Source organism: Pelobates fuscus, chromosome 2 (assembly GCF_036172605.1).
Source record: "Pelobates fuscus isolate aPelFus1 chromosome 2, aPelFus1.pri, whole genome shotgun sequence".
Taxonomy (NCBI): domain Eukaryota; kingdom Metazoa; phylum Chordata; class Amphibia; order Anura; family Pelobatidae; genus Pelobates; species Pelobates fuscus.
Genome location: NC_086318.1, coordinates 266799136 through 266825990, shown reverse-complemented (window position 1 = coordinate 266825990; position 26855 = coordinate 266799136). Strand labels below are relative to the sequence as shown.

Here is a 26855-nt window from a genome sequence, read left to right as displayed (position 1 = left end):
TTGCACTATCCTGTTTTGTATCTGCTTTATCTTTTCACATACGAGTGAATTCCCAAGAAGGAGATCAGCGAGGAACTTTCCCCTTACCGAGGATCTACAGATTTCTCATTCTCCATAGGAGCATCTTCTAGATAAGACTCTCTTTTTTATTTGGACTAATTGTCGTTTATATATTGATTTCCCTTGGCGCAGCCTTTTTTTGTTATTTCCTTTGTTTTATTTCCTACGGGTTTTTGAGGGATTCCCTTATAAGGTTGCTGCCTTTTTGTTATTTAGCGCTTACTCTCTTTCTCGGTTATACATATTTATATATTTGAAGTCTACATGTGAATTTATGTAATTATGTGTGATGATAGAGAAGATGATAGATAGAAGAGAAGATAGAGAAGATGATAGATAGAAGAGAAGATAGAGAAGATGATAGATAGAAGAGAAGATAGAGAAGATGATAGATAGAAGAGAAGATAGAGAAGATGATAGATAGAAGAGAAGATAGAGAAGATGATAGATAGAAGAGAAGATAGAGAAGATGATAGATAGAAGAGAAGATAGAGAAGATGATAGATAGAAGAGAAGATAGAGAAGATGATAGATAGAAGAGAAGATAGAGAAGATGATAGATAGAAGAGAAGATAGAGAAGATGATAGATAGAAGAGAAGATAGAGAAGATAGATAGAAGAGAAGATAGAGAAGATAGATAGAAGAGAAGATAGAGAAGATAGATAGAAGAGAAGATAGATAGAAGAGAAGATAGATAGAAGAGAAGATAGATAGAAGAGAAGATAGATAGAAGAGAAGATAGATAGAAGAGAAGATAGATAGAAGAGAAGATAGATAGAAGAGAAGATAGATAGAAGAGAAGATAGATAGAAGAGAAGATAGATAGAAGAGAAGATAGATAGAAGAGAAGATAGATAGAAGAGAAGATAGATAGAAGAGAAGATAGATAGAAGAGAAGATAGATAGAAGAGAAGATAGATAGAAGAGAAGATAGATAGAAGAGAAGATAGATAGAAGAGAAGATAGATAGAAGAGAAGATAGATAGAAGAGAAGATAGATAGAAGAGAAGATAGATAGAAGAGAAGATAGATAGAAGAGAAGATAGATAGAAGAGAAGATAGATAGAAGAGAAGATAGATAGAAGAGAAGATAGAGAAGATAGATAGATAGAAGAGAAGATAGATAGAAGAGAAGATAGATAGAAGAGAAGATAGATAGAAGAGAAGATAGATAGAAGAGAAGATAGAGAAGATAGATAGAGAAGATAGATAGAAGAGAAGATAGAGAAGATAGATAGAAGAGAAGATAGAGAAGATAGATAGAAGAGAAGATAGAGAAGATAGATAGAAGAGAAGATAGAGAAGATAGATAGAAGAGAAGATAGAGAAGATAGATAGAAGAGAAGATAGAGAAGATAGATAGAAGAGAAGATAGAGAAGATAGATAGAAGAGAAGATAGAGAAGATAGATAGAAGAGAAGATAGAGAAGATAGATAGAAGAGAAGATAGAGAAGATAGATAGAAGAGAAGATAGATAGAAGAGAAGATAGATAGAAGAGAAGATAGATAGAAGAGAAGATAGATAGAAGAGAAGATAGATAGAAGAGAAGATAGATAGAAGAGAAGATAGATAGAAGAGAAGATAGATAGAAGAGAAGATAGATAGAAGAGAAGATAGATAGAAGAGAAGATAGATAGAAGAGAAGATAGATAGAAGAGAAGATAGATAGAAGAGAAGATAGATAGAAGAGAAGATAGATAGAAGAGAAGATAGATAGAAGAGAAGATAGATAGAAGAGAAGATAGAGAAGATAGATAGAAGAGAAGATAGAGAAGATAGATAGAAGAGAAGATAGAGAAGATAGATAGAAGAGAAGATAGAGAAGATAGATAGAAGAGAAGATAGAGAAGATAGAGAAGATAGAGAAGATAGAGAAGATAGAGAAGATAGAGAAGATAGAGAAGATAGATAGAAGAGAAGATAGAGAAGATAGATAGAAGAGAAGATAGAGAAGATAGATAGAAGAGAAGATAGAGAGAAGATAGATAGATAGAAGAGAAGATAGAGAGAAGATAGATAGATAGAAGAGAAGATAGAGAGAAGATAGATAGATAGAAGAGAAGATAGAGAGAAGATAGATAGATAGAAGAGAAGATAGAGAGAAGATAGATAGATAGAAGAGAAGATAGAGAGAAGATAGATAGATAGAAGAGAAGATAGAGAAGATAGATAGAAGAGAAGATAGAGAAGATAGATAGAAGAGAAGATAGAGAAGATAGATAGAAGAGAAGATAGAGAAGATAGATAGAAGAGAAGATAGAGAAGATAGATAGAAGAGAAGATAGAGAAGATAGAGAAGATAGATAGAAGAGAAGATAGAGAAGATAGATAGAAGAGAAGATAGATAGAAGAGAAGATAGATAGAAGAGAAGATAGATAGAAGAGAAGATAGATAGAAGAGAAGATAGATAGAAGAGAAGATAGATAGAAGAGAAGATAGATAGAAGAGAAGATAGATAGAAGAGAAGATAGATAGAAGAGAAGATAGATAGAAGAGAAGATAGATAGAAGAGAAGATAGATAGAAGAGAAGATAGATAGAAGAGAAGATAGATAGAAGAGAAGATAGATAGAAGAGAAGATAGATAGAAGAGAAGATAGATAGAAGAGAAGATAGATAGAAGAGAAGATAGATAGAAGAGAAGATAGATAGAAGAGAAGATAGATAGAAGAGAAGATAGATAGAAGAGAAGATAGATAGAAGAGAAGATAGATAGAAGAGAAGATAGATAGAAGAGAAGATAGATAGAAGAGAAGATAGATAGAAGAGAAGATAGATAGAAGAGAAGATAGATAGAAGAGAAGATAGATAGAAGAGAAGATAGATAGAAGAGAAGATAGATAGAAGAGAAGATAGATAGAAGAGAAGATAGATAGAAGAGAAGATAGATAGAAGAGAAGATAGATAGAAGAGAAGATAGATAGAAGAGAAGATAGATAGAAGAGAAGATAGATAGAAGAGAAGATAGATAGAAGAGAAGATAGATAGAAGAGAAGATAGATAGAAGAGAAGATAGATAGAAGAGAAGATAGATAGAAGAGAAGATAGATAGAAGAGAAGATAGATAGAAGAGAAGATAGATAGAAGAGAAGATAGAGAAGATAGAGAAGATAGAGAAGATAGAGAAGATAGAGAAGATAGAGAAGATAGAGAAGATAGAGAAGATAGAGAAGATAGAGAAGATAGAGAAGATAGAGAAGATAGAGAAGATAGAGAAGATAGAGATGGAGAAGATAGAGATGATAGAGATGATAGAGATATAGATAGATATATATATATATATATATATAAGCTTCAAATGTCCCGGTCTTGTACTTGCCTCGGTGCTGCCTCAGCCTTCAATATATCCCAATGGTAAGAGTGCACTCGAGAGGTCTTCATATGAAAAATATAATCAATTTATTGTGCCAAAATTCAAAGACAATCAAGCCGACGTTTCAGTCCCCGTAGGACTTTTATCAAGACAGTGAAAGGCGGGGAAAGTGGTGATTTAAATATACCAAGTTTGAAATCTGATTGGAGAGGGAGATCTGCGAAAGTGAGGCTATGATGTCATAGGTGCTGTGCCAGAGTTTAAGAGAGGAATTAACCCCATGAGTGCCTGCTGGTGAAGCCTGTAAGTGAGTGTGAATACGGCCAAGTTGTAGATAATTTGCTGTCGCAAACATATTAAAATACAGGGATATGATAAAAGGTGAAGGGTAACGGAGCCACCGAGTAGTGCATGTATACTGAGGTTCTACATAGATAGATATACACGCACATTGACTGAAATTCAGTAAGAGTAATATTCAATTAAAGTGTAAATTGGGGTGGCTACATTCCTGCAGAGGAGTTCCAAGAACAGAGAAGATACAAGTCTGCATATAAATACAATGTTGCACTCATGCCAAGGCAAGAACAATATAGTTACATTTGTATAAACGTAAAATACTATAACATATGCTGGAAACTACTTAGACTGTATAGTGCAAACATAGAGAGGAATCACCCTAAAAGTAAAGACTATATACACTTATGATAATCCTGTCAAAGAACGACAATTCTGTTCCTCTATGTGAAATCATATATACATATGATTACCTCATTTATATACATATACTGAAACTTGTCGCAGCCTTATCTTTTCGGAATGAAACAATTCAATGGATTGATCTCATTTAATCCCCCCGGAGATAATGTCCCCAGTGTGAAGATCCAAAAAGCTTCTCTTTGAAGAAGTAAAATATCTCTGTCGCCCCCTCTCAACGGGGACGGAACGTGTTCGATGCCCATAAATTTCAATGTTGGCAATGTGTGTCCCATCTCGAGAAAATGTTTAGCTATGGGAGTAGTTGCAATGCCACTGGACAATGCTGCCCTGATTGTGGATCTGCCCTGATTGTGGATCAGTACCCAAGGGGGTACTGTCTAGGCTGTCAGGCAGTCCCCACAGACCGGGAGCAACACCGATCGCCGGCAGGGGAACAGCAGAGATCGGGTAAGTAATATATTTGATATCTGCGGTCCTTAAGGAGTTAACTCAATGCATCTATGAGGAGATGCAGATTGGCACAGTGCTGTATTTTGACAAGCATACACAACTGCCCAATTCTTTCCTACGGGAAAGCATTGGATTGGATGATATCATTAATATTTATGGTCTCAGCCATGGAAACTGGGCCAGATGCAGCAAGACCGGCATGGAGTGGGAAAAAAAAGCAGAGTAAGAAACACCTTTTCCAATGCGATAGGAGGAAGGCCGGTAACTTAAACTGACACACATTTTCTCAAAAATCTGTTTATTTTTTTCAAATTTAAGTCCACCCAGCCTACCTACACCTTTGGGAGAGTTGGAATGGATACTTTCCATGTGGTTTCTGTGTTATTTTCCCTTTTAACCAAAATACTTGTCGAACGGCTGGCCACCCAGTGGGGAAGTGGGCTGCTTGTTAACCTCTTGGCCTCATTAGAACGTTAACCGCAGACACTTCCCCTTGTTCAATGGTCATCGTTTGTATGAACAAACACGAGGCGGCAACCATCTTGGATATGCGAACGCCCAGCGGTGTTCATCGACGATTCCCTGGATCTAAAAAAAGGCTACTATTTTCATGCCAACAACGCTGAAGCTGCCGACCTCCCTTCATCTGTTTCATCCACTCATATGAACAACGGGCCGTTCAGTACATCTCCATACGAACAGAGTCACCCTCAGATAGCCATCCCATGGAGCCCATTTGTATACGAAAGGAATATGTGAAAGACTTTGGCTCCATGGCTAATGAACTTCTGTGTGCATAGGATCTGAGCGCTATTCGGTAGTTTTGTTCGCTCAGATCTCAGCTATCTGGTGATACGTTAAATGTGGATATGCTGTTTGGGAGTTGTGTAGTTATATATTTTTATGCATTTCTGTTACACTGTATAAAATGGAGGTTAGGCTCTATCCTCCGAGATAATTGAGTTACTTCCCAATTATCTCCAGGATAGAGAGGAGGGTCCTATGCATGTAGAGGGGAGTGTTTATGTCTGCAACACTGTGATTGGCTACTGTACTGTTCTTGTCACAGTTTTCCACCAGGTCCCCTATGGGCGTGTACACCTGGTGGAAGACATGCATAAAAGGCGGGCATGTCGCGCACATTAAACCAGATTCCTGCTTGACCCTCAATACAGAGCCTCATCTCGTACTTGGGGGGATTATTCGTATGATTTTCCGGTTCGGCTGTTTGGAGTGTGGATTATTCGTATGCTTGCTTGTTCGGCTGATTGGAGTGTTCGGTAGTTGCCTTCATGTTCGGGAAGGGAATATCCTAAACGGCTTTAACCCCTTCTATACTTGGGGTGCCATTACATATGTCATGGCGCTGTTCTACAAGATAGGCACCATTCCCTTATAAACCAACGTCTGTCAGTGGTCATAGGTAGACAACACAAATGCATTTTAGGTTTTATTTAAGGTTAGACAATAAGCAGAGACATGTAAACAGTTGGGTACAATGGCGGACTGTGTAAATTTGTGAAAATGTAATTTAGTGAGTGTAACGGCCACCCAGGTAGTGAGAGGGGTAGCCGTTGGAGACATCCTGTACCCCGGCGAGAGGCTGTGCTGCAGTGTATTCTCGATGTCCCATCAGCTGGATGAGTGTAGAGAGAGTAGCAGAGCTCTTACAAGAGCTAGTGATTGACAAGATGCAGGTTCCCTACAATAACGAGACAATGCTACGTATTGAGGGTTAAGCAGGAACTCAAGGTTTAATGTGCCAGGCCAGCTTTTATGCAACTTTTCCCACAAGGTTACCACCCACGTCGACCTTGTTGGGCACCGAAAACACAAACTCAACAACCAATAGTTTACAGTCAAACACAGTTAAACAATCCCATTCATTACAGTAAATTCCTCCCCTCTGCTTGGGAGATAATTTAGTTAATTTCCATATCAAATCAATTATCTCCAAGAAAAATACACTTTTTACTAATTTTTCATAACTTTAAAATTATACATCACATTCCCATAAAACTTATATTTAACGAGCATAATTTGGGAACAAACATTTAAAAAATCCTACAAATCGGTTCAGGGGTTCGGGAGATAGATGGAAGTCCCATTTCTGCCCGTCTGCACACGAGGTTCCTGCCCAAAATAGTTCAATGCGTTCAGCTGGTGCAGCCGGTCCCTTTTCGTATGTTTTAAAATACCGAAAAGTCATTATTTTTATTATTCGTGCTTTTAGTGGTCGTGTGCCACCTCGTTCGTGTAATAATTTTACAGAATGCCACCTTGTTCATATGAATCTGTGCGAAGCCAAGTGGTCCTGGAAGTCTCAGAGGTGCTCGGGAGCTTGAGTGTCCAAAAATAGTTCCAGACACTCGATGACCAAACCCCGCTGGACGCTTTCGACAAAACAAGATGGCCGCCGCGTGTTCGTGCATACGAATCAACGGCTACCCAGTGAACCACTTAGAACATTTGCGGTTTGGCACAGAGTCAAGGAGTTAATTGGCGACACACGCCGGGTCTGGGTGGTCTTTAGTTCGGCAGTTTGTTCGGTGATATGAACGGATTAGCAGGGTTATTCGTTTTCCCATTCGTATGTTCAGCATAACTACAGTTGCAAATAAAGTGGTTACAATGTTCCAAGTCTGTTGGCCAGGCAATAACAGGAGATCTGTTACAGGAGGATTACAGGAAAGATTAAATATGTCCATCATCTGATTACTATTTAAAAGATCACAAGTTAGATCACAAATGACCATGTGTTTGAAACTCATGTGAAAAGTGTCACTGAAAATACTTCTAAATAAAGAAAATATGTATTTGTGTCACATTTTTAAGTGTAACTACTGATTTTTATGATTAAGTACTTTTTATTCAATCACAGAAAAAAAACTAATATTCAGAGATTTGTTTTGTAAATTTGTTTGGTTTTCCTTTCATGCAGAGCACAGAAAGTAGAATGCATAGTTCAAGGTAGCAAAGACAAGAGTTTATTATCAGTTAGCTTTTGCTAATACAATTTGCAAACCAGTGGTTCCCAAACTGTGTGCCGCGGCAAAATGTTTCCCCTGGTGATGGTACCCGATGATCATAGCACCGGGTACCATCTGTGCCATGGTCAACAATGCCAGCTGTGCAGGACAGGAGGGGAGATCAGACTGTAATGCTGTAGCCGGAAGAGGAGGGAGGGAGAGAGAGGACCCAGTGGAGCTCTAATCTGCAGCTCCGTTGTGTTCTCCTCTCGCAAGCTTTGAGCGTTGCTGCAGTTACCATGGTACCGCTCCAAAAATGGCAAGAGTGAACCTCATGAGCTGCTAGACCATCAGAGATTACCTTGTACTGTCCCCCCTCCCAGGCAAAGATAAGAAGGGACGAAGGATATCAAAATTCTTTAGTTTTATTATTTAAAAAACAAAACCAAATGAATCGCTACTCCTACCCCCGCAGATCTACAATAACTCCACACACACACACACAGTACCCCCCCACACTACCCACCCCCACCCCACACCCCACCCTCATCACACACACTAACCCACCCCCACCCCACCCCACACACACTAACCCAACCCCACCCGTACACCACACACCCACCCCACCACACCACACTACCCCACACACTAACCCACCCCACCCCCACCCCACCACACTACCCCACCCCACCCCCACACTACCCACCCCTACCCACTACCCCACCATTCCATGGTGGTCCTAATTTGACCTGCCCAAAAGAGTTCCATGAAATCAGACTGTGCAGTCGGTCTCTTCCGGGAGTTCACAATACAACGGAAATACAAATCCAACCAATTCATATGTACACTTAGTCTGTATCTCTTGTTCGGGAGTGTGTTTCCACCGAACGCTACTCTTCTCAAGTGAATCCAGACGAACGTATGAAGAGATGGAAGTCCCAGCGGTGTTCGCGCCGTCGAGTGTCCGATTATAGTTCCATGCACTCGACGATCAAACGCCGCTGTATGAGTTCGCAGCTAAAGATGGCCACCGCCACGTGTTCGCACATATGAACGACAACCACCCAGCCGATCCCCCATGAAGTTGCGGCTTAGAGATGTTAATAGATAGAAACATAGAATGTGACGGAAGGTAAGAATAATTCGGCCCATCTAGTCTGCCCAATTTTATAAATACTTTCATTAGTCCCTGGCCTTATAGTTAGGATAGCCTTATGCCTATCCCACGCATGCTTAAACTCCTTTACTGTGTTAACCTCTACCACTTCAGCTGGAAGGCTATTCCATGCATCCACTACGCTCTCAGTAAAGTAATACTTCCGGATATTTTTAAACCTTTGTCCCTCTAATTTAAGACTGTCCTCTTGTTGTGGTAGTTTTTCTTCTTTTAAATATAGTCTCCTCCTTTACTGTGTTGATTCCCTTTATGTATTTAAATGTTTCTATCATATCCCCCCTGTCTTGTCTTTCCTCCAAGCTATGCATGTTAAGATCCTTTAACCTTTCCTGGTACGTTTTATCCTGCAATCCATGAACCAGTTTAGTAGCCCTTCTCTGAACTCTCTCTAAAATATCAATATACTTCTGAAGATACGGTCTCCAGTACTGTGTACAGTACTCCAAGTGAGGTCTCACCAGTGTTCTGTACAATGGCATGAGCACTTCCCTCTTTCTACTGCTAATACCTCTCCCTATACAACCAAGCATTCTGCTAGCAATCCCTTTCCTCAGATGTTGAGGTTAGGACTCTATCAAATATTCTGTACTCTGCCCTTGGGTTTTTACGTCCAAGATGCATTATCTTGCACTTATCCACATTAAATGTCAGTTGCCACAACTCTGATCATTTTTCTAGTTTACCTAAATCATTTGCCATTTGGCTTATCCCTCCTGGAACATAAACCCTGTTACATATCTTAGTATCATCAGCAAAAAGACATACCTTACCATCAAGACCTTCTGCAATATCACTAATAAAAATATTAAAGAGAATGGGTCCAAGTACAGATCGCTGAGGTACCCCACTGGTGACAAGCCCAAGCTTTGAATATACTCCATTGACTACAACCCTCTGTTGCCTGTCACTCAGCCACTGCCTTACCCATTCAACAATATTGGAATCCAAACTTAAAGATTGCAGTTTATTGATAAGCTTTCTATGTGCAACAGTGTCAAAAGCCTTACTGAAATCTAGGTAAGCAATGTCTACTGCACCACCCTGCTCTATAATTTTAGTTACCCAATCAAAAAAAATCAATAAGATTAGTTTGGCATGATCTCCCTGAAATAAACCCATGTTGTCTCTGATCTTGAAATCCATGTGTTTTTAGATGTTCAACAATCCTATCCTTTAACATGGTTTCCATCACTTTCCCCACTACTGAAGTAAGGCTTACTGGCCTATAGTTGCCCGACTCCTCCCTATTACCTTTCTTGTGAATGGGCACAACATTCGCTAACTTCCAATCTTCTGGGACTACTCCTGTTATCAATGATTGGTTAAATAAATCTGTTAATGGCTTTGCTAGTACACCACTAAGCTCTTTTAATAGCTTTGGGTGTATTCCATCAGGTCCCATTGACTTATTTGTCTTTACTTTTGACAGTTGAAATAGAACCTCTTCCTCTGTAAACTCACGTGTAATAAATAACTCATTTATCCTTTTTCTTAACTGAGGTCCCTTTCCTTCATTTTCATCTGTAAATACTGAACAAAAATATTCATTGAGGCAGTCAGCTAGACCTTTATCCTCATCTACATACTTTCCTTCTTTTGTTTTTAGTCTAACTAATCCTCGTTTTACTTTTCTTTTCTCATTTATGTATCTAAAAAAAAAGGTTTTGCCCCCCTTTTTTATGGACTGTGCTATTTTCTCTTCTGTGTGAGATTTGGAACCTCTTTCTGCCTAATCTTATAGATCATTATGTCTTCCTCACTCTGGTTTTTTTTATAATTACTAAATGCTAACTTTTTGTTTTTTACTATTTTGGCCACATCTGCAGAGTACCACAGTGGTTTCTTGAATTTTTTGCTTTTACTGACAAGCCTAATGCAATTTTCTGTTGCCTTCAGTAGTGCAACTTTTAAATAATCCCTTTTCTCTTGGACTCCATTTAAATTGCTCCAATAGTGGTAATGAGATGCACACTCCCCTTAACTGTGGTCCAAGTGTTCGGTACCCGAACAGAATAAGTACAATGCGTTCCGTAAACCCCATATACCGAACCACATAAGGGAACAGGCACAAACAAAGCCTTTACACAGTCCTGAACCAAGGTCTAATACAGGGGCCATAGTCCTGGGGCAGGAGGCTGGCAAGCAGGCCCCTCCGAAAGCCCGTGGCAAGGATTGCCACACCAAGCAATCATTTAAGTAAGGTAGCTGTAGGGGGGCAGTGGCTTTAGAGGGGGACGGGGCAGTAGAGGGGGATATAGACAATATGTTGGGAAGTAGAAGGGAGACAGAGGCAGTGGAGAGGGCACAGGGATAGTAGAAAGGACATGGGCAGTAGAGGGGGATACAGGGGCTTTAGAGGGGAGTGCAGGGGCAGTGAAAGGGAGACAGAGGCAGTGGAGAGTGGGCACATGGATAGTAGAGGGGACAGGGCCTTGTGCCAGGGAAGGGGGACCCTATCCAGGTTGGACAGGAGCTAGAGGTAGGAGATCCACTGAGGACCGCTGGGAGCAAATTAAGTCACGCCCCCTCCTCTGACATCATCAGAGGAGGCCGGCTGACTTTACTGCCATATTTCTGCTGACTGCTGGAACGATGTAAATTAAAAAAAAATGAGTCTCAAGCCAGAGGCAGGGGATTCGTATGCCCACCTGCTCTGTCGCCCTAAGGCGGCTGCCTGTGTCGCCTTATGGATGCACCGGCCCTGACTGCAGTAGACAAAAAAAAAATACAAAATCGATTAGATAAATCGCCATCAGTAGGGGTTACTAGGCGCACAGAACTCACAGCAAGGACTTAAAGGGGCAGTTTCTCTGAAATTGCAGTGTATTACCTTGCAGGGTTAAAAGGACAGGGACAGTGCACCCAGACCACTTTAGTGAAATTAGGTGTTCTGTGTGCTTATATTGTCTCTTTAAGGGCAAAGAAAAGTGGGTACCATTTTTAATAGCTGTCTAGGTATCCAAATTACATTGGCTGTGAGTTGTTCTCGAATAGCATCTATAATAGCAAACAAACTGTGACAGAGACAAAAGGGTTGTCTTAATTTAAAGTAACTTTGCCATAGTAATTTGCCATATACAGGGGGGTGTATATATATATATATATATATATATATATATACATATACACACACAGGGAGTGCAGAATTTTACCACATGACAGGAGGCTTCATATTTGCATATCTTTCTTTACTGAAAACTCCAGCAGCATAGAAACAGTAACAACCAATCAGAGAAAAGATATGGTGCCCATAAAAGGCCCTGTCTATGACATCACTTCCTCTTTCTTTGCTGCTGCTCCAGCCATCAACAGGTCAGAGTATTTTTTACCTGATGCTTTCATTTGGTTACTTACTGTTATGCTTTATTCTGTACTGTTTTAATTTGTTTTAATTCGTTTTACTACTCTTCATACCCGGTCTACTTGTACCCGATTTTTCCCCTCACTGCCTTTCACTGTCCCTGTATCTTGTTTTATAATCTCTCCTCACTTTCCAGGTGATCCGCGGGCGGCGCGACTTCCCGTGCGCTCGCCACGCGGACCTGCCTGCTACCACACAGGGGCTGGTGGGGACGGGTGGAGGGTAGCCGGGGTTATTATTATTTTCTACTATTAATGTGTTTGCCTTTTGTTCGCGCGTTTTCCGCGTCTCGCTAGTGGCCGCGAGCGGGAACCCCTTCCCCACGCGGCCGGCGGCCATCTTGGATCTCGCGGTTATCGCGAGATCCGCACCGGCCGTCTATCTTCCATCACGGCGGCTCGGTAATCACCCGACCGCCGCCACAATTCCGGGGACTACCCTCAGGGTGACTCCCCGCTCTCTCCCCTAGCCATTTGCATTCTGGCGCAGGGGAAAGCTATATTTTTACAGTCTACCCCTAAGGGTGGAAAAGTTTGACTTTCCGCTTTTTTATGTATACCTGCCTCAGTGAGGCAAGAGGAGTTTTATACATTGGTATTCGAAGGCCTAATATTATACATGTTACCAGTGTCCCCTACTGGATAGGATACAAGCAATTTAAAGTGATCACCCGATCGCCACAAAAGAGTTGGGGGACCCCCCCTCAGGGACACCCTCACCCCCCTCTCTTCTCAGTCTCAGGAAATCAGACATTAGGTGAAATGCTGTTTGCCTGCAAGCAAACAGATTCTAGCTATATGCAAGTTCGAACCCCAATAGGGGCACCTGTGGAAAACAATGGTTTTAATTAGAATGTTTACATGGGATTAAGTGAAACAATTTTTTAGATATATCACCTGTTCCCATAACCAACTAGGTATTCTTACTGGCAATAAAGCAGGATATATATAGGACCTTTTATCAAATATTTGTAAATACATTCGTTATCTATGTTGAAATTTTATCAATTAGTTTAATAAGTGTCCTATTTTACCTAGGTATCAGTTTATTAGGTACATATGTAAGTTTGTGGTAGACATTACTCTCCATCCCGTGCAAGGTCAGTAGGTATGATCACATTCTGATGGTGGTCCTGTTTATATTGTTCGGTACAAGATAGTCAATGCAGGCACAATTGAGTTCTCTTTGGTATGAAGGCTGTACTATATATGATATACATACCTTAACTGACATACTGCCTCGCTGGTCCCTGCAGGGACAGATGCAATGTTATTCCCCCTCAGGGGATCAAATACTACTATACCCTTCAAAGGGAATATTATACTGATTACCCGGCACAGGGTCATATTACATTACTGTACCCAAGGGTGCAAAATTTATGTGGGTGTCCTCTGGGTATTTTTTCATGGCACACCACCTGGGGTGACCCCCCAGATATGCATGCAAGGGCGCTGACGGCCCATTTCAATTGATGTGGGTGTCCTCTGATTGCCACGGCACACCACCCGGGGTGAACCCCGAGGATATGCACAAGGGCCTGTAATTTCAAGAGATAAACACATACAGCCCTGATTTCACTGGATACGTGCATATACAGCCCTCTCACTGCCTGTCAGTTTACTTTAAAACAACAGTACCATGCTGGATACGGTTTGACGGCAGGACCACTAAGGAAACTGAGTGTACGGCGTAGTATCCTTTACAGGGATACATATATGTATATTTACGGGCCTAGTGTACATATTGAATGTGGGTGTCCTCTGGGTTATTTTTACATGGCACACCACCTGGGGTGACCCCCAGATATGCATGCGATACTTGCAAGGTACCAATAATTATAATGTGGGTGTCCTCTGGGTACTTTTTCATGGCACACCACCTGGGGTGACCCCCCAGATATGCATGCGAGGTCGCTGACAGACCATTACCTTTGATGTGGGTGTCCTCTGGGCTACCATGGCATACCACCTGGGATGACCCCAACCGGACAGACGTGGGTCCTGCGGTTGCAGACCTTATGGAGACAGGCCCCACGCGCCTCTATAATATGCCTGTATAATTTAATACCGTACATACTGCTCTGGCGTACATTTGTGGTGGACCTGGCTAACCTGACCAAACACCACTACCAGTCAGTCGCACCTGCACCGCGACTCTCAGTAGCCAGATTAAACTAATAGGGGTGACCCCTCTACACTTGGCACAGGTATTCATACTCTCAAACAAGCTAAACAGGCAATTCAAACCATTTTACCCGGGTGACCCCCAGTTCTACCAGGAGTCTAGCACCCCTACGTGCTGATCCTCAAACACTACTCCCACTGCCTACCACTGTCTCCAAACAGGACGGGAACGAGTCATGGTGGACACCCTCAACCTTCCCAAGATTTCTGGGCAATGACAAAGCCGCTGTAGCGGCCTCAGTGGAGAGGTTTCTGTTATGGGCTCTGCCCCACACCGCTTGATGGAGGACACTTCCTCGAGGTACGTTAGGGAAACCTGACTCTGTGACAGCGGCCGAGGCAGAGATAGCAATGGCGGCACTAAACCAGAGTGACCGAAGACGGACCGTTCCTGGATGAACACCATTGGCTGCGCAACCCTGGAAGTATGCGCACGCCTCAAGGCCAAATACCCCAGACCACTGCTACCAGACAAAGTGGTAGTTACGCCTGGCTCAATGGATGACGTACTATGCGCCGACAGACACAATTCTGTTCTGGTGCGCATCAACAACGCATTGTGGGACTTAGGAACGACAAGAATTCGTCCCAAAAGCACAAGGCCTACTATTTGACGTGGTGTCCATGGCAGAACTCAAGGAGCACGTAAATCTGTTCAAACTCCCCTACGGGGAAAGATGTTTTTGGGAGGACTGGTCGGTAGCGGAACCGAGCCGCCAGCCGCTTCTGGGCGACAGGTTCCAGATCGTATACACAGTCCTTATATATTTTTTCTTATATATTTTTTATTACTCGCTCCTCTTCTAGTGAGTCGACCTACATAGCTAACTGTCTCCAATTTTACGACCGGCAGCCTCTCCCTGTTTTACGGAATTGGGAGACGATTACCAAAGTCACCGGGGTTCTCCGGACACTACAAGGCTATGTCATAGACTCTCTTTCGCCTCCATTACGCATGCTGGCAGAACTGGAATGCCTCATGGACAAAGAAATCCGCACCCCTTTTCAAGAAGGGCGCAATCCAATATGCACCGGAGGGGAAGGCTTCCTCAGCTAATGTTTTCCTGGTCAGGCAGAAGCCAGGAGGCTACATCGATGGAACTCCTACGTGGTATACAAACACTTCAAGATGGAGGAAATTCATCTTCTACAAGACCTCCTAAGCGATAACGACTGGTTCACACATTTGGTAGTACTCAAACAAAGATCGCTTCTCCATCTGAGTTGGGCCAATTCCTCGGTTCCGACATCAGCTTGGAGAACCACGTTCCGCGTCGGTCTAGGGCAAAGATCGCCTCTATAAGGATAGAGGTCAGACACGCTCTAAGGTTGGATACGATTCCTCTCAGGATACTCGCCGGATTGCGGGATTCCTCTCCTCCTCTCCTCCTCCATACAAGCGATATTCCCTGGCCCACTACTCTACAGGGCCATGCAACAGCTGATGGCGAGATACGTACGCAGCCACTCTTATGCTCTTCCTCCGGATGCGAAGCGGTGGATGTACCCTACAAGCGTGTCCCAGCCGTTCTCCACAATAGCAAGGGTGCTTCGATACACACGTACCCACGAGATATCGCTCCTGCTCATGACACCCCTCGGGCAGATCAACCGCGGCTCCCGGATCGCCTGGAGATGTCTCGCGAAGACCCTCTACTATTCCCTGACTTTCCCCTACTTCCGACGGGACCGCGAGGGGAAGCTCACTCCCTTGTCAGGAAAGGACTACTGACACTAGTGGCCTGGACGGTTTCAGGGGCTCCTGGTCGGTCCACGACCTATTGCATCAACTAGTCCCTCTATGGGAATCGTAGGCTCCCGGCACCAGGAAATGCTATATTTCTGCCTGGTCGGCCTGGAGTGATTGGTGGGTGGAAAGGGATTCCGACCACTTTACCGCACCTGTCACACTGATCCTTACTATCCGACACACCGGGTCTCGTGGGTCGGTCATATCGATCCCTCCACATGATCTGACCCACCATATCGGCGGCGCACGTTCCGGTACAGGGCAGGCCAGTGGATCAATATTCACTGGTTTTGTCGACTACTACGGGGTGCCGAATTATCGAGGTGGATGTGGTGCTGAGATCCCTTAGGGAATGACCGGACAATCCTTGTTTGTCACCGAAACAACCTTCAGCCAAATTAGCCCTCTTATTATGCCTCGACTCATTTAGAGGTGTGGCAGACGTTAGGGCTTGCGATATGGATGGTTTCTCTCTCACACCAGACGGGGTTGCCTTTGCCATATCGAGACGAACTAAGTCCGATTTGTCTTCAGTGTCAGACACCACACTATGCGTGGTCAGAACGCTAATGGGTATGCCGATATCAATATCCCCCTTCGAACTCATTCGACGGGTCACCTCCTGACGTCTTACGTGAACCCTCATGGACCGGTGACTACCGCAACACTGACCAGATGGGTCCGTTGGCTATTGTCTTTCGCGGGCGTCAAACCTTGTTTCGGAGCCCACTCGGTCAGGGGAGCGGCGGCCTCACGAGCCTTTTCCGGGCTGACGCTCCCCTAGCCGGCATTATACGCTGCGCGGTCTGGGCGCGAGAAAGTACGTTTAGGACGTTCTATTTTGACAACATCTCACGCTTCCTTCACATTGGTCAATTCAAAGCTTTAAAAATGCAAATATGAAGCCTCCTGTCATGTGGTAAAATTGAAGATTATATTAGCTTTAGTGTACTAATAATCTTAATTTTAGTAATGACAGGAGGCGAATATTTCCCACCCTATAGGATCCCTCCCATGTTTCTCGTGTGGAACAGAATATGCCCTTTATGTTCAGGAAGGTAAGTACGTTATGGTTTGTATGTTTGCTATTAGACCCGTATCTTGAGGGTCTTGTATAGGTTGAATATTAGACATGAACCTTGAATTATGTTGTGTTTATAGATTCTTACATATCATTGCTTTAGTATTATATATATTGAAATGTTTCACACTCTAATGTTCGTGGGTATATCAGATGCTTGATGCTTATTGTATGCGGACAAGCTACCACGCCAGAGTCCTTTCACCCTTTTCTTTTTCTTGCAGCGTGAACGTCTTCTCATCGAGACAAAGATTCACCTTCCATACCTCTGCATCACGGAACTTCTGGAGTTGGATATTCTAATATGTTGTTGAACTGTTGACGTAATATGATTATGTCTCTTTTTGTTACTTATTGTTTCGCTTCAAAGAAAGAGGAAGTGATGTCATAGACAGGGCCTTTTATGGGCACCATATCTTTTCTCTGATTGGTTGTTACTGTTTCTATGCTGCTGGAGTTTTCAGTAAAGAAAGATATGCAAATATTCGCCTCCTGTCATTACTAAAATTAAGATTATTAGTACACTAAAGCTAATATAATCTTCAATTATTAGGCAAGTTGTATTTTTGAGGATTAATTTTATTATTGAACAACAACCATGTTCTCAATGAACCCAAAAAACTCATTAATATCAAAGCTGAATATTTTTGGAAGTAGTTTTTAGTTTGTTTTTAGTTATAGCTATTTTAGGGGGATATCTGTGTGTGCAGGTGACTATTACTGTGCATAATTATTAGGCAACTTAACAAAAAACAAATATATACCAATTTCAATTATTTATTTTTACCAGTGAAACCAATATAACATCTCAACATTCACAAATATACATTTCTGACATTCAAAAACATAAAAACAAATCAGTGACCAATATAGCCACCTTTCTTTGCAAGGACACTCAAAAGCCTGCCATCCATGGATTCTGTTAGTGTTTTGATCTGTTCACCATCAACATTGCGTGCAGCAGCAACCACAGCCTCCCAGACACTGTTCAGAGAGGTGTACTGTTTTCCCTCCTTGTAAATCTCACATTTGATGATGGACCACAGGTTCTCAATGGGGTTCAGATCAGGTGAACAAGGAGGCCATGTCATTAGATTTTCTTCTTTTATACCCTTTCTTGCCAGCCACGCTGTGGAGTACTTGGACGCGTGTGATGGAGCATTGTCCTGCATGAAAATCGTGTTTTTCTTGAAGGATGCAGACTTCTTCCTGTACCACTGCTTGAAGAAGGTGTCTTCCAGAAACTGGGAGTTGAGCTTGACTCCATCCTCAACCCGAAAAGGCCCCACAAGCTCATCTTTGATGATACCAGCCCAAACCAGTACTCCACCTCCACCTTGCTGGCGTCTGAGTCGGACTGGAGCTCTCTGCCCTTTACCAATCCATCCATCTGGCCCATCAAGACTCACTCTCATTTCATCAGTCCATAAAACCTTAGAAAAATCAGTCTTGAGATATTTCTTGGCCCAGTCTTGACGTTTCAGCTTGTGTGTCTTGTTCAGTGGTGGTCGTCTTTCAGCCTTTCTTACCTTGGCCATGTCTCTGAGTATTGCACACCTTGTGCTTTTGGGCACTCCAGTGATGTTGCAGCTCTGAAATATGGCCAAACTGGTGGCAAGTGGCATCTTGGCAGCTGCACGCTTGACTTTTCTCAGTTCATGGGCAGTTATTTTGCGCCTTGGTTTCTCCACACGCTTCTTGCGACCCTGTTGACTATTTTGAATGAAACGCTTGATTGTTCGATGATCACGCTTCAGAAGCTTTGCAATTTTAAGAGTGCTGCATCCCTCTGCAAGATATCTCACTATTTTTAACTTTTCTGAGCCTGTCAAGTCCTTCTTTTGACCCATTTTGCCAAAGGAAAGGAGGTTGCCTAATAATTATGCACACCTGATATAGGGTGTTGATGTCATTAGACCACACCCCTTCCCATTACAGAGATGCACATCACCTAATATGCTTAATTGGTAGTAGGCTTTCGAGCCTATACCGCTTGGAGTAAGACAACATGCATAAAGAGGATGATGTGGTCAAAATACTCATTTGCCTAATAATTCTGCACGCAGTGTATATATATATATATATATATATATATATACATACATACACACACACACACACACACACATATAACAGGGCAGCAGATGGGGATTTTGGAAATACTAATTGGGTGGGGCGTGGGGCGTAATGACAGAACCACTTTAAGCCCCTGAAGTGTCTTATCGTGTGCTAAAATTAGACATACCATAAATGCATTGCATGGACTGGTTGTTTCCATTTGAATCGCTTTTTTTTTTATTTAAAAAAATTAAATAAAAATGCAACTAGGTACAATGGCAGACTGTGTAAATTTGTGAAAATGAGCATTACAGGAAGGAGGAAATATGTCGTCCATCATCTGATTACCATTTAAAAAGATCACAAGTTAGATCACAAAGGACCATGTGATAAAAACTCATGTGAAAGTATCACTGAAAATATTTCTAAATAAAGAAAATATGTATTTGTGTGTCACATTTTAAGTGTAACTACTGATTTTTAGGATAAAGTCATTTGTATTCAACCACAGATAAAACTACTAAGAAAGAGACAAAAAAAATAATACTAAGAGTTTTCCGTTTTTGTAAATTTGTTTGGTTTTTCTTTCACACATAGCACGGAAAGTAGAATGCACAGTTCGAGATAGCAAATACAACAGTTTATTGTCAGACCTCTTTTGCGAATACAATTTGCTAAACTGTTCTCAACCTCTAACTAAACATTTTGCACAAATCGCACTAAAAAAAAAAACATACAAAACCGTGTCATTCTGTTTTTTTCTTTTGTTTTTTTAAATTTATAGGTTTATTTTATTTTTTTTCCCCGTCTATTGCCAGAATTCAAATTTCACTAAATGCCTTCAACCACTGGTAATAAATAGTAAATTTACTATAGTAAATAGTAAATCTAGTAAAACAGTCGCTAAAGAGCCAATGAAATAAGTAAAAGCAAATAGAAAAAAAGGGTTAACATCTCAGGTATCAGCACCTCAAGCAGTGCCTTCGCCTTTAGGATTATGCCACATTTTTTCATGTATTTCATTTTAATTTTATGAGCGATAAAAGTGGAAGGGCAGACAAATGGGCGATCATCACAGAGACCAGGCAGCGTAGTAGTGGAGAGTGGAGAATAAATCTCTAGTTGGACAAGAACCACGGCAATGCTTCCAGTGGGATTTTCATATGCATTTGTTGTGATCTTCACATAAGATATTTATGACGTTCTGCAAGAATGGTGTCTATGTTCAATCAAACCGGTCTTATCTGCACCGCTTTAACCCCTGTATCACAACTCAACTTTGAATTTTATGTGTCGTCTTGCTCAGAAATGCTTCAGACTTGAGAAAGGGAGGTTCTCCCGAAAACGTCATTAAAAAAATTCTGTTAGTCCAATAAACTGAGAGAAATTATATATATAACGGACACTCCGTCAATCGATGCTCCTAGTGCTTTCTAAGGACCATCAGCACCGCACCAGACACCATAAGCACGGCAGATCCCACGAACCGCGGAAGCATGGCTGGGGTCTCGCCGTCTCCTACCCACCCTGGACCTACGACAAGGCTCCAGTGAGTGAACCTCTCTTCCTTCAGAGAGCGAAGCAGGAACAAGCTCTTACAAGAGCTCAGTGAAGCTAAGGGAGTGTACAGAGTATAGCCATCCCTGTAGTGATTATAGCTGCCCCCTCCAAACACGAGACGAGGCTGCGAGTTGAGGGTCAAGGAGAACTGAAGGTTTAATGGTACAGCTGCTTCTTTTATACAGTATTTCCCCTTGTGGGGCACAGGACATGAATGCACAATCCAATAAAAACAGAGTTTTACATTTGAACACTCCCAGTTACTGTACACAAATCTTTTCCTCTGCATGTGATACAATTAAAGACAATAGACTAACTCAATTAACTCTAAGCAGAAAAAAACTAACCCCAAAAAGTACCCCAGAATACAATGTATCCCCTGATAGCCCAGATCTGGGCTGACAACATATCCAAAAATCACCCAGATCGGTTCAAGAATTTCCTTATTCTTATTTTTGCCCAACTGTGCACATGGTCCCATGCCCAAAACAGTTCCATACACTCGACGACAAAACACTGCTTAACAATTTAAGATGGCCGCCGCCACAACATGTTTGAATCTGTTCCAGTTAAAAGTCCAAGCGGCAGAAACAGTACTTTTGAACATGGGTTATCCCAGGGCCCATAGTCCCAGGGTAGGAGGCGGGCAAGCAGGCCCCTCCAAAAACCAGTGGAGAAGTGTAGTTCGTCATATATTTATATATTTATATATATAATAAAAACTTGTATTGGCCCCCCTCAATCTTGGTGATCTCAGCCAATGCTTTCCCAAAGAATAGCATTGGAAGGCTAAAAATTCATTAAATCAATCCATATCTATGAGGAATGTTCAGCACCTTCATGCAGGGCGCATCCTAGGCAGCATTGTCCCAAGAAGCACCTCTAGTGGCATCTGGGTGATTGCCACTAGAGGTGTCCCTAGGCGGTAATGTAAACAGTGCCTTTGCTCGGAAAAGGCAGTGTTTACATTAAAAAAAAACATGCAGGAACAGACTACACAGACACCAGAACAACTACATTAAGTTGTAGTTGTTCTGGTGACTACAGTGTCCCTTAAAAAAAACTAGTCATGTAGTTAATCTATTATAGCCAAATCTGTTTGGGAAATAAATCAGAGAGCCAGATTACCAATAAGGTGTCATAGGCAGCCACCTAGGGCCTGGGCTGAGCCAGTGGTCCAGTAGACCACTGCCTGAGCCTGGAGATCCAGCACTGTGGCAGCGGCATGGGACTGTCAGGAGCATGGCTTGAAGATCAGCAGATCTCACTACCCAGGCTCATGAGCATACCTGTAAGTCAGTTGTGAAAAAAAAAAAATATATATATTTTTATTTTTTAAATAGCACATTTTAAATGGCAAGTTTGACAAGTGCAAGAGGAGAACAAGAGAGAAAAGGCTGGTGAATAGAGGGAGAGAGACTGGGAGGCTGATAAAGGGAGAGACACATGTGGACTGATAGAGTGAGCAGTGAAGCTATTAAAGGACCACTATAGGCACCCAGACCACTTCAGCTTAATGAAGTGGTCTGGGTGCCTGGTCCAGCTAGCGTTAACCCTTTTTTTTTATAAACATAGCAGTTTCAGAGAAACTGCTATGTTTATACTGAGGGTTAATCCAGCCTCCAGAGCCTCTAGTGGCTGTCTCATTGACAGCCGCTAGAGGCGCTTGCGTGCTTCTCACTGTGAAAATCACAGTGAGAAGACGCCAGCGTCCATAGGAAAGCATTCAGCCGATGACGTCGCGAGGAAGGAGGAGAGGAGGAGGAAAGCTCCCCGCCCGGCGCTGGAGAAAGGTAAGATTTTAATCCCTTCCTCTCTCCAGAGCCCGGCGGGAGGGGGTCCCTGAGGGTGGGGGCACCCTCAGGGCACTATAGTGCCAGGAAAACGAGTATGTTTTCCTGGCACTATAGTGGTCCTTTAAAGAGGCAGAAAGAGGGGAAAACCTATGCACACACTCTCAACCTCCTTCCCCAACACACTAAGACACCACAAACACTTACACACGCGATCTAGGAAGGGGCTCAATCTGGCATCCTAGGAAATAAACTAGCTTACTTTTTGCCTAATCTGGCCTAGGGCCCAAGACAATTTTATTCCAGCTCTGTGTAAAATGCACTGTGAGATGGTTAAAGCAGATTTATGGACAACTTACAAATTATGTCAAGATCACACAAACCTATGGAAATAGCAAGAAATTGAATAGTGTATGTAGTGGAACCTTAGTCCTATCAGGGACTCTCCTGAAGCATCAGGACCACCAGCCATCCAATAATGTGTACTTATATTTACAATATAAAAATTGCAGGAAAAAAAAAAAAGCAAATAAATAATCGAAAACACCAGCATGTGGCAGGCAAGACACCCACATGTTTAAACTACTTGCATTGGGGTGGGGTGGCTGCACTATTGGCACCATAACCACTACAGCATGCTGTAGTGGTTATGGTGCTTGGAATTTCACTGGAAGAGAAATTCAGAATGTTTAACCCCTTAAAGGGACACTCCAGGCACCCAGACCACTTCTGCTCATTGGAGTGGTCTGGGTGCCAACTCCCACTACCCTTAACCCTGCAAGTGTAATTATTGCAGTTTTTCATAAACTGCAATAATTACCTTGCAGGGTTAACTCCACCTCTAGTGGCTGTCTACTAGACAGCCACTAGAGGTCACTTCCTGGGTTCTAGCACAGGAAACCTGTGCTAGAGCGTCGCTGGACGTCCTCACGCTGTGTGAGGACCTGCAGCGTCGCTCAAAACCCCATAGGAAAGCATTGAAATTATTTTTCAATGCTTTCCTATGGGGAGACGTAATGCGCATGCGCGGCATTTCCGCGCATGCGCATTAGGTCTCCTCGGCCGGTGGGCGAGATTAGTCTCGCCCACCGGCCGACGTAATCACCAGGAGGAGCGTCGCGGAGGCGGAGACAGCGGCGAGGGACATCGCCGCTGTCCCAGGTAAGTCACTGGAGGGGTTTTCACCCCTTCAGTAACCGGGGATTGGGGGGTGGGAGGGAGAGGGACCCTCCAGTGCCAGAAAAACGGATCGTTTTTCTGGCACTGGAGTTTCCCTTTAAGGACCAAACTTCTGGAATAAAAGGGAATCATGACATGTCACACATCTCATGTGTCCTTAAGGGGTTAAACTACATAAATCAGTAGGGATGCAAGCATTATATTAGTAAATAGTATTAGATAATAATAAGATGAGTAAGATATATGGCAGGGGGGAAAAAACAAGCAAAAAGAAAAAAAAGCAAATTAATTGAGAATAATAATAAGAAGAAATTAAAAAAATCATTTAGTCACTGGGATTAAAAAAAAGAGGTCTCTACCAGTTACATATTTTGCATATTTGTTAAGAGTAACAAATGTGTGCGTATGATGAGTATTTCTCACAATCTGATAATATCAATATCAGATACAAAAACCAATCCAATTTTGTGCCAAAATACAGCAGTCCAACTACATACCCTCCACTGATATTGGTCTCCCATTACTGTTTAGCAAGATGCAGATTTTATTGAAATAAAATCTGCACTGTATATTTAAAATGTATGCCAAACCATGGAAAAATATTCTCCAGTATACATATACATTTGACCCAAAATAGAGTTGGAAAGATAAACTCCAGTATATCATGTGTTTCATCTCTGCAACTATGGCAAATTCACCACAACTTGTGTGAAAACTGAAATGTGGTAATTCTTGCAGTTATAAACCTTAATAAAAAAAATAAATAATGAGGCTCCCCAAGCTAATTAGCAGATATTGTGATTTTGTGCATCTTTTCTCTTTGGTTCAAATAAAATAGGAGGTTTCAAAACATGAACTCCAGTGAAGGTTTGTGACATTACTGAATATTGTCAGAAATGGGAAGAACAAGAAAACAGAAGACAATGCAGGGATATATCTAAATATGGAATTGTAGGGAGTTAAACATTGAACTGACAAATGTAGTCACAATTTGGAAAACAAATCCGAACTCTTAGGTGTCTAACGCACTTTAATCAGGTATCACTATTATACATTTTAAAATGTATTTTATTATATAAACACTAAGTAGTGGTTAGTTGAAAAACAAATCACAACACAAAAGCCTAAATTCTGTAATCTGGTTGTCTCCTCATCATAAACTAAATATATATTGAATAATACGCTATATTTGTTATACTGAGTTCCTAATTCCAAGGTAGCAGAACCAACATAAAATGAGCAAGTTGCAACACATGCTTTCTCAAAGTTGAACTGGGTAAATATAAGTAAAGCTGTTACTAAAGTATAGAGATTGACTCTAGGTTGTATTTACATAAATAAGTCTGCAAAGTGTATATAACTCATAAGAAGGAAGACAGGCCTATCTCCATTATACATATAACTAAAAATCCATGTAATGATTTGGAGCGAGATCTTGATAGTTACTGGATATTCTATAGCACGCTAGCCATGAGTATATTTTCACTCACCACTGTCAGTGTATATGTAAAGTCCTGCAAAATAGGGTGTGTACAATGTACCAAATCTTTTGCTGAGAATTCTAAAATGTCGATGATGCACACAAATCTAGCAACAAAAAGGAACTAGAATGAAGGCAACATGTTAATAGAAAAATATTGACAATCAATGCTTGCATCTCTTACTTTCTCCCCAAAAAAATGTTTTAAAAAAAAATAATGTTAACACGGTTTAGAGATAACAATTAAGCCTTTCTTAGAAGTGTAATAGATTACACAAATACTAAATAGCTGGTCATGCGGTTCATCTGTCTGTCTAATTCCTATCAACCGCTTCTACTGCCAAACCAGCAGGATACATGACACAACAACCAAGACAGCGACATAGGGGTTATGTTACTTGCTTTTACCCACAACCATCAAAATGATCATGAACGCCAACAACATGCTGCAGTGATGTCCAGCTATCGTAGAGCAGACTGGATCATCACAATAATAACAACAACATAATTTGACTATTTAATCTGCTGTCATTAGGAAATACAGCGGGCGTATCTAAATAAAAGCCTTTTATGTTACCGTCAAGAAATGTTTTTATTTTTTTTAATTTTGTGAGAGTTCAAACTTTTTTTGTTAATTTTGTTGGTTTTACTCGCACATTTACTACAAAAAAAAAACATGCAGAAAAAGAAAAAAAGGCAATAAATACTAAATATCATGACATAGGTTGGAACTCAAGTTAACACTAACATTATAATTCACCGTAAAGTACGATTTAAAATTATTAAGTGTGATATGCAACTTACCGGTCAATCGGTCCTGATCGCTTTTGACTGCCTACCCCTGACGTAAGATCTAGATCATAAGAGTCTCCGGTGACAGATGGAGCAAATCGGGCAATCAGCTCCTTCCTCTCAATGTACGTGTGTATGTGTGTGGGACATTACTTCCTCAGGCCTGTCATGGCCACAGCATCAAAGATCACGCAAAGCGCATGCTCCCAGCATCAGGCCGCTTGGCATTGGGGGTTGGCGAGTAATGATGTAATATGAGGGCAGCGGCTAGACATATACTCCATTTTTAGTTAGGGCACGAAACAGTGTTAGACTCCAGGGTTACCCAAGTCTAGATTTGGTTGAGTCTAGTTACTATCCAGTAGAAGGATCCTGTCCTTTCCGAGGATAGGAAATGGCCTGCTCAATGTGAGTAAGCTAGTTCATATCCTTCTAAATCTGAAGGACTTTTTTGCCCCCTACTGGTCAGGTCCTGTATAGAGATCGGAACTATCCAGCTCACGCTGAGAGAGCTAGTTCCTATCCTGCTAAAGGACCTATTGATCTATAGTGTCCATTAGATCCTCTTAATGGATAGGTACTAGCCAGTTCACAGTGAAAAATCTATTTCCCATCCAGCATAAGGACCTTTACACCTCTAGCTAGCCATGGTGCTTCACAGGGATATAAACTAGAAAGTTCACAGCATAGGCGTGTGCAGCCTATTGCATTAGGGTGTGCACCCTAAAGCACAAGCACACGCCGCGTATATATATGTATGTATGTATGTATATATATGTGTATATATACATATACACATATATGCACACACACACATACACTGCTGTGTATGTGTGTGTGTGTGTGTGTGTGTGTGTGTGTGTGCTGGTAGTGTACTATGTGGGTGAGGGTGTTTGTGTGTGCGCGCTTGTGAGGGTGCTGTTTGT

At 41.9% G+C, this 26855-nt stretch overlaps 1 protein-coding gene across 4 annotated transcripts in view; it reads right to left on the bottom strand.

Moving 5' to 3' along the window:
* LYST (lysosomal trafficking regulator) overlaps positions 1 to 26044 on the bottom strand; it is a 710683-nt gene extending 684639 nt beyond the window's left edge. For all 4 annotated transcript variants that reach the window (XM_063443375.1, XM_063443377.1, XM_063443378.1 and 1 more), the window contains exon 1: positions 25942 to 26044. The gene's annotated coding sequence lies outside the window, so the exon portion shown is untranslated. The remainder of the gene's footprint in view (positions 1 to 25941) is intronic.
* Between the last annotated feature and the right edge of the window lie 811 nt (positions 26045 to 26855).